General features: G+C 43.3%; 1 long non-coding RNA gene across 3 annotated transcripts; it reads right to left on the reverse strand.

Annotated features, from left to right (window-relative positions):
* Window positions 1-660: 660 nt before the first annotated feature.
* On the reverse strand, window positions 661-4,405 carry LOC120438812. 3 transcript variants are annotated; one of them, XR_005612172.1, is made up of 5 exons: window positions 4,385-4,405; window positions 3,136-3,240; window positions 2,237-2,394; window positions 1,751-1,806; window positions 661-798 (listed from the first exon to the last, which is right to left on the reverse strand). It is a non-coding gene; the product is annotated as an uncharacterized LOC120438812 (long non-coding RNA). The 3 variants fall into 3 exon arrangements; XR_005612170.1 differs by having other exon boundaries at window positions 1,751-1,809; XR_005612171.1 differs by lacking the exon at window positions 4,385-4,405 and adding an exon at window positions 3,338-3,376 and having other exon boundaries at window positions 1,751-1,809.
* Window positions 4,406-8,770: the final 4,365 nt, after the last annotated feature.

Raw genomic sequence — 8,770 nt, forward strand, 5'->3', positions numbered from 1 at the left:
AAATTTGCACTAAAATCTAAATATTTCAAAAACTATAAAAGTTATAAACACCAAAAGTCACACCATACTAGCCCAGCTCCAGCCGCACAAAATGATGTAACATATGTACCCCTATTGTCAAAACTGTTTGGCAGAGGAGCGCGGGAAAATTTTCACTAAAATATTAATATTTAAAAACTATAATAGTCATAAACACCAAAAGTCATAGCACACCATTCCAGATCCAGCCGCACAAAATGAGGTAACATATATGAAGCTTTTCTCAAAACTGCGGGCGTGATACGTGCGAAATTTAGGCGGAAGATGGAGAATAATAATAATAATAATAAGAATAATAAATCCGACGAATAGTAATATGTGTGCCTCTTGGCATAGGCACACATAATAATAATAATAATAATAAATCCGAGGAATAGTAATATGTGTGCCTCTTGGCATAGGCACACATAATAAGAATAATAAATCCGAGGAATAGTAATATGTGTGCCTCTTGGCATAGGCACACATAATGAGCAGGTGCTTTACAGATTTAAAAAGAAAGAATCTGAAAACAACACTTTTTTTGGTCTAAGTGGTCAAAGTAGAAAACAGAACTGATGTTCAAGAACAAACCGTAGCTGCACTAATATTACACATCTCCATTGTTGTGGTGAAAGACATGTTGCTTTTAAAACCACATGCAGTGTGTGACCATGACTGTTCACTGAGACCATGAACGCCACTTCGCTGAAGCATTCTTCTTCTTCTTCTTCTTGCCATCAAAATGGAAGCAGACAGAGCACGAGCTGCTTTGATCTACTGAAAGGAAAAAGCAAAACATCTGAGCTGAAATCATTAAGATAGAAACAATCGCTCAATGCAGTGTCTCGCGTAGCTTAGCCTGTTACAACTGTTGATACAAGCTAAATATGGTTAACACAGTGTCAGGGAACTCCAGTATGGGAACTAGTGGCTTTAGGTTTGTAGTCATTTAACTTTCATCCATTCATTCATTTAATTCAGGAGGAAGAAATGTCAGGTTGGTGCAGGCTGGTTACATGCATTTGGTCCCATGCTGTCTTTAACTAAATGACTTGGTTCACTTTATGGCTGGGCTGTATGTGGGGTTACATCATGTTATTTGGGCAGGAGTACCTGTCCCCTGTTAGGCTTAGAAAGTTTCTCCATAAGCAGAGCTTCTAACTCTTATAGCTTTTAGCACATCTGTAGCTGTGCAGGCTGACAGGTTTTTGGTGGCTCTTTTTACCCCACACTGGTTGTGAGTGTGTAAATAGCCCCACTAGTTCTTTTGGGTTGCAGTTAACTTGGGAGAAAGGAGTGGGTCTGCCAGGACTAGATGAATAAAAATGATCTGGGATACATAACTTTCATAATGCATGCATATATCTCTATAAACCTAGCCTGAGGGCTGCCATTTTTACATTCAGTTATTTCTCTTAGAAATGTTGGATCTAAATAATGAATGTGTTACAGTTAAACTGACACTGGTCAGTGTAAATGGCTCATTGGGACACAGAAACCTTTAAATTAAATACCATCACCTGACATCGAGTGTCAAACAGTATCAAAGCTGTAAAAGCTGTTTACAGTCAGAATGTATAAAAACTATGATTGTAAATAAATTCAAACTAGTGAGCTTTTCTCTTTGTGCTGAATATCAACACTGTGACTTCTTAGACTGTAAGCTTCACATCAGCACAGTTGTAGAAGCCATCACTCCAAATGTCTTTTGATAACAAGAAAAAAATACCTTGTCAGTCCACGGCCTGAAGTTCTTCTCCAAACATCTTCTGCCATCGGCTTTGTCTGCTGGTTTGAAGACAATAAACCACAAAAAGATGATTTAGTCACTTTGTCTGCATCATGCAGCTCGAATGTGTCATGTAACGATGTTGAATAGCCGTCGTTATCCCTCTGCTGTGTCAGTAGGATTGTACAGCATCTCATTCATATGTGAGGAATGCTGATGTAACACGATAACAGACGTCTGGTCTTACATCATTAAAATATAAAGGGCAGGAGATATTTAGATATTTTTATATTTATATTATATTTTATAGCTGACAGATATTACTAAATAGATAGAATTTACTAAATGGTTGATGAACATGAAAAATATGTCCATAATCACAAACGACCATGAGAGCCAGTAGAATTAATTCAACTAGACACTCAAAAGACGTCCTTAAATGCTCTTTAAGTGGCAGAACAAACGAACAAACAGTTAATCGCTTACTTGAGATGAAATCTGCTCAGCTACTTTGAAAACAGCTTCTAACTGGTTCCTCCTTTAACAGGATGACTGCTCAGGGGTAAGGCCATCATGCAGTCCAGCAACCTTTATGGTTCTGCTTTGATTCACCAGGAACTATTAGGGAAACCTTTCAGCGCCTCCTGTGAAAGACACAGGCATAAACACAAACATTTATTAACATGTTCCACAGTCTTCCAGTTTGATTTTCTCATCCTGTGGACAACAACGTACAGAGATGCAGGTTTATGTTAACTTTTGTAAGGTTTCTTTACTGAACACATCCAGCTGCAGCTCCACTGTGATCCTGAACTGGATAAGCACTTAAGAAAATGTGTCAATAAATGGACAAACATCAGCTTACTATATTTATCCAAACAGACGGGACCAATAATGCTTCACTGAGTTAGAGACTTTAACAGTCTCTTCTATGTAAGAATGTCTCGTGATAGACCTGCAAACTTGACAACAAAGGTTTTTCGGACTACATGTAGCTGTCCTCTATGTCAGCTCACACATTTACATTCATGTCACACTTATTTCTGCTTTCCCATTTTTACCATTAATGCTTACAGTTTGATTGGATACCTTGAGTTTGTAAATGATGAGATTACATAATTGGAATACAATGTATCCAATTGAAGGTCGCGGGAGGATGAAGCCTATCCCAGCTGATACAGGACAAAGACAGGCTGCCAGTTTATCACAGGGCTAACACAATACGTGTGACAGAAAATCCACTTAAATGTTTGATATTTCTAATAATAATCATAATTATGATTATTATTTAAAATATTATTTAAAGGTTTCTTTATAAATACATTTAGAATTTTTTATAACCCCTAGAATATAAACCTGGGCTGTTTCAGATTCTGCCCTCTGACCTCAGTGACCAGGCTGTGTCCTCACTGCAGCTCCCTCTTGGAAGTACGTCTGCTTCTTTTCTTCCCCCGGTGATGACCGCCTGCCCTTAATATCACGTACTGTACCTGAGGAACAAAAAAGGACAAACACTTGCCTTCATTTAAGAAGTACATTCATACAGAGATATGAAAAACATATCATTATGGAAACACACTAGTTCACCCTTTGGGAGGAATCAGTTCCTGTGAAACATTTCTGTAAATGAACATCGTGGAGAATGAAATGAGTTCTTCAGGTGACTCAGCAGTCCCACACTGACAAATGAAACTTCTGTGGAAGAAGAATCTGGATTTTTTTTTTTTCCAATCCAGTCCTGCTTTAAACTATTAAGGATTAAGCAACAGTGCTCATATTTGCTCTTCTGAAATCTGTGTTAAGCAACAACAAACAAATTAGTAACAGCTGAGTAGAGGCTTTACACACCACGAGCAGCCATAACGCTAAATTTTAATCTTCAAATGTTTCTGAGCCGTCTTCAATCTGTTTTTAACAGAGAAAAGTCCCACAGTCAATGCAGCCTGAATGAAATCCTGATTCCAGATGTTCAGCACACACAGAGACACAGAGGGACTGTTTAAAGTTTAGTGTTAACCTGAGTCACTGATCATTTACAGTATTACAGAGTCTGGCAGTCTTTGCATGATGTCCACGTCACTGTAAGTTTCTAGCTGACTCTCAGGTGTGACAGGTGTGCCAGCAGGAAAGAGTAATAATAACCTGCATCCTGAGGTTTGTCATGCAGGATTAAAGGAGCCAGGCTTTGTTCACACAGCTAGGATTGTATTTTACACTGACCCTGGGTCAGTATAAGTATCATACAGTTTAAGCGAAGCACTGAAACGTGCACATATTTATTACAGATGCATTGAAGCTAATCGGGATATTTTACTGTCAATCTGTGGCTGCGATTAATCACTTTACTGGAAACTTTATTAACTAGTAACTTCATCAGTCATGACAGAAGCTAATATTTCTGTCCCAACATCGTTTAAACAGTAACAGCTTTACTACAATATAAGCTAACGTTTACACCGTAACTTTAAGCTAGCACCATAAAGACGGTAAAACACGTAATAATATCTACAAATGCATCTTAAAGCTGTTATATTAGCTTTTCGCTGTATTACTAACATAACCACATTAACATTATTAACACTCGCTGACTTTTAATAGTCATTTTATAAATGCTGTCCGTTTAAATGGTCTTACCTGTAACACTGCTGTATCCACGGTTCCAGCCAGAGTGGATTCTGGAGTCTTCCACGCTCCAGTTACTGATCCTCCATCTGGATGGATGAGAACAACCTTCTGAACAATCTAGCAGGTGGATGGCCCATATCTATGGGACTGATTTCTGCTAATAACGCCTGATGGACTGAACATCCGAAGCGGGTCACCCGGTTGCTAGCTGTGCCATTACCCAGCATACACCTCTCCCTCCATAAATGCAATAAACGATACAAAAGTAATAGCCTATAATTAATTTAGCTGCTGTATCTGCTGTTTCTCAGGTAGTTGTTTACATTATATAATATATTGTGTTCAGTACACGTCACTACAATGTGATTTCGGAAATGTATAAATATACGGACAACAGGCTCTTCCATGAAATCTCTTGTCGTCAATAAACAACGTTTAGGGAGCGCTATAGTATTCAATAGGAGGACCCTGCACGTCAATTCTCGACGCGAGGGGGGTACCCTGTGCGTCGATAAGTGAAGCAGAGGGAGCCTGACCATGCGTCACACATTTGACGAGTTGGGAGTGAGAACGTGTTGGTTTGGCTCGACACCACCGAACAGAGGCAGCAATATAACATAGCTAACATTAACAGTGCAGTGAATCCTGCTTGTGCCGTGATATTCAGGACTGCAAACCGAGCAGCATCACTGACTTTCAGCTTGTTGTGTTTGTGGATATATGACTGACTTTAATTATCCATAAAATCATCACATTCTCTGTAAGATTAAGGTCGACTATATATATATATTTAGAAGGCTTTAAAACCAAGTTAACGGTCAAAGTACAAACATCACTAATGTCACATAACTTTGCCGACATGTGGCCAACAGTAATGTTTTAATGTTCTTCATTATTAAACATTCGCACATAAATAAGTGACATAATATTCAGCACTTACTTTTGCCAGTTCACTCTTCGGCCGCTCCCTTCTGCCGTATTTTGCGGCAAAATTATCCACACCCACCGCTGCGCTATGAATTGTGGGATATATGGGACCACGAAGCGTGCACCGGACCACGCTTGATATTTGGGGAAATCGACGGCGCATTTGGAGTATGCATTTGAAGTGCACTTTGAATTGGGACAGCCGTCCTCTCGTGGCGGTGACGTAATCGCACTTGAAATGCGTACTTCAAGCGTGCAGACCCTGAATTGGGACACAGCCTTCGATGATGCTGCTCTACTCAACTTACTTTTGCCCAGTGGCGGAGCGGGGGGGTGGCTTACTGGGCTTAAGCCCGGGTTTTTTTTTCAGAAGCCCGGGGTCTTTCGGAGTGTAATTTTTTCATAGTTAGATGCCTGGCTGACAACTGTATAAAACAAAAAACTACACACAATATTCGAAGCACATAGTGCACACTGTGGGAATTTACGACTGTGCATAAATCCCCCCTAACATTGGTATGATCCGAGCTCAGACACTAAGCGGGGCGGGGCAGCTGCTGCCTTCGAGTGCGCTGTTGGAGAAACGGAGCCAGGCAGACAGAGGAGAACTGAAGTTTGACCAGGTACCAAAGCAAATCATTCGTACTGTATAAATAATGTAAATATGACAGTGAAACTGATCACTTGACCCATATTACGTTACTTGCTCTTCAAGTGAATCAACAAATAGCGAAATAAAAAGCCGAACAACAACAATGCTGTTTCTTTAGAGAGTCTTAGCTTACATGTATGCTTATTTCATATTTTCAGTTGTTACCCTCCACGGCTAAATAAATCGGTTTCAGTAATGTACTGATATACAAGAATGGACATAAGGGGCTTCTTTCAAAGAAAAAACTCAGGTAGATGTTATTTTATATATTATGCTTTGTATGTTGTTCAGTATATTTCTATGCAAAACAAGAGGAATTTCAATACACAGCAGTTTATTCACAGTTGAAACCAGATATTTACATAGACTTTATGGAAAACACAAGAACATTTTTTTACTGTACAACATCTGTTACGGTTCTGGGTCCGTTGGACCCAGTATTTTGAGTTTATTATGTTTTGGTTTACTTTTGCATCATGGATTATTCTTTATGGTTCTCTGGTACTGTGTTTCAGTTATCTTGGTGTTTTGGTGATGGTGATGATGATTATTGTTATTAGAGTTCCATGTTTCTGTTTATTTATATTTAGGATTTGTGTTCTCATGTTTTGTGTGAGTTCAGGTTCCATGTGTCATTCTGTCTGTCTCTCAGTGTCAGGTCTGCGTCTTGGTGTAGTGTGCTTGTTTCCTGTTTTATTGTGAAAGTCCGTGTCTCATGTGAGTGTGTTCAGTTTTACCCCTGTCTCGTCTTGTTGATTATTCCCAGCTGTGTTCCCCACCTGTGTGTAATCTCCTTGTGTTTCTCTGTGTGTATTTAAGTCGCGTCTTCTGTGTTTGTAGTTGCTGGTCCGTCTGCGTATCCACCCTGCTTCATCTGTGTGTCTCCCTGCTGTCCGTCGCCTGCTACCTCCGCTCATCCTCCTTCATGTTCAGGTCCTGGTTTGTGTCAGTAGTTTAGTTGTTCTCAGTTTAGATAGTTTCGGTCCCGTTTTGCTGTTTTGTCCATTTCATTTTGTGTTTAATAAACCACCCTCTCACCTTCATTCTTGCCTGCGATTGGATCCTCCTTTATTATTTTCCACACGGCTCATCCCACTCGCCGTGACAGTACGGACCAGCCAGATATGGATCCAGCGGCATTCACCCCACCCACGGAGCTTCGAAAGCTCGTAACGGACTCAGCTACCAAGTTAATCAATCTGTGGCTAAAGCATGAGGGAGAAACGTTTCTCTATGCTGTGGAGGACAAGCTACAACAGCTTATCTCCGATTATCCCTGGCTATTGGACTCACTCCACCCGCTCGTTCAAAACTTCATTCTCCACGAACTACACCTTCACCCCCCCGCCGTCACTGCTCGCCCGCTCGCTTCAACGAAGGACGTGCCGTCCGTACCGCCGGATGAGGAGTTACCCGGCCCGTCGGAGCCGTCTCCACGGAGGAAGCGACGTTCACGCCGTCGGCGCAGCACCCCACAGCCGGAATTCAGAATGTCAGAGCAGCCGGCTGTGGTGAGTGAAAGGGACACTTTTGTTGATTCTGTTGCTTCTGTGACTGTGGTTTCTGGGGCTATTTTTTGTGTTTCTATTGAGGATAACCATGATTTCCCCGTCTCACCCATGCTCGGAGCTTCTAAGACTGCCTGTTCTGAATCCTCGTTTCAAGTTTATGACCGTGTCCGTTCCTTTATCCCGTCCTCACTTCCATCCCAGTCAAATGCCAGGCCTGTAACGCTGCCCCCAGTTCAGTCAGCAGCCACGCTGCCCCCAGTTCAGTCAGCAGCCACGCTGCCCCCAGTTCAGTCAGCAGCCACGCTGCCCCCAGTTCAGTCAGCAGCCACGCTGCCCCCAGTTCAGTCAGCAGCCACGCTGCCCTCAGTTCAGTCAGCATCCTCACTGTCTCATTCTAAGCAGGGAACACACTTCACCATTACATCTGCTGGTTCTCTTAAGCTGGCCACCTCAGAGACAGTTACTCCCTCTAGGGCCTCCCCAGAGGCTGGGTGTCACTCACCAGCTGACTCTGGACCCCTAGAGGTCAAGACGCCAGCGCCAGCAATTTCACCGGGGAACTCACCTGAGCAGTCTCGGCTCTCAGCGCCCCCTGAGAGCTTAAGTGAGTTCACCCGTCCGCCGCCGTCCTCTGCTGAGTGTATTGGGGAACACTTTCAGCCCTCTGAGGACTGCATCCCACTGTTGCTGCCTGAGTCGAGCCACTGTGCTGCTCAGTTCCAGCCAGTGTCCACACCGGCAGAGGTCTGCGTACCTGCTGCCTCAGTGTCTGTTTCCACTGGAGGGTCCGAGGAGCCCGTCCAGTCTCAAGCCACGTTAGCTGGGAGTTCAGGTGAACCCAGCCAGCATCATGCCTTGTCGGCTGGAGGGCCTGAGGAGCCCAGCCAGCTTCAAGTGTCGTCAGCTGGGGGTTCAGGTGAACCCAGCCAGCCTCAAGTCACGTCTGCTGGAGGGCCCGAGTCGCCCGTCCGGCCTCAAGTCACGTCAGCTGGAGGGTCCGAGTCGCCCGTCCGGCCTCAAGTCACGTCAGCTGGAGGGTCCGAGTCGCCCGTCCGGCCTCAAGACTCGTCAGCTGGAGGGTCCGAGTCGCCCGTCCGGCCTCAAGACTCGTCAGCTGGAGGTTCAGGAGAACCTAGCCAGTTTCCGGCCTCGTCAGCTGGAGGGCCCGAGGAGCCCGTCCAACCAGCCGCAGCTTCATCCACGCCTCAAATCAAATCAAATCACCTTTATTGTCACATCACATGTGCAGGTACACTGGTACAGTACATGCGAGTGAAATTCTTGTGTGCAAGCTTCACAAGCAAC

This window comes from Oreochromis aureus, linkage group 3 (genome assembly GCF_013358895.1).
Source record: "Oreochromis aureus strain Israel breed Guangdong linkage group 3, ZZ_aureus, whole genome shotgun sequence".
In the NCBI taxonomy this organism is placed as follows: domain Eukaryota; kingdom Metazoa; phylum Chordata; class Actinopteri; order Cichliformes; family Cichlidae; genus Oreochromis; species Oreochromis aureus.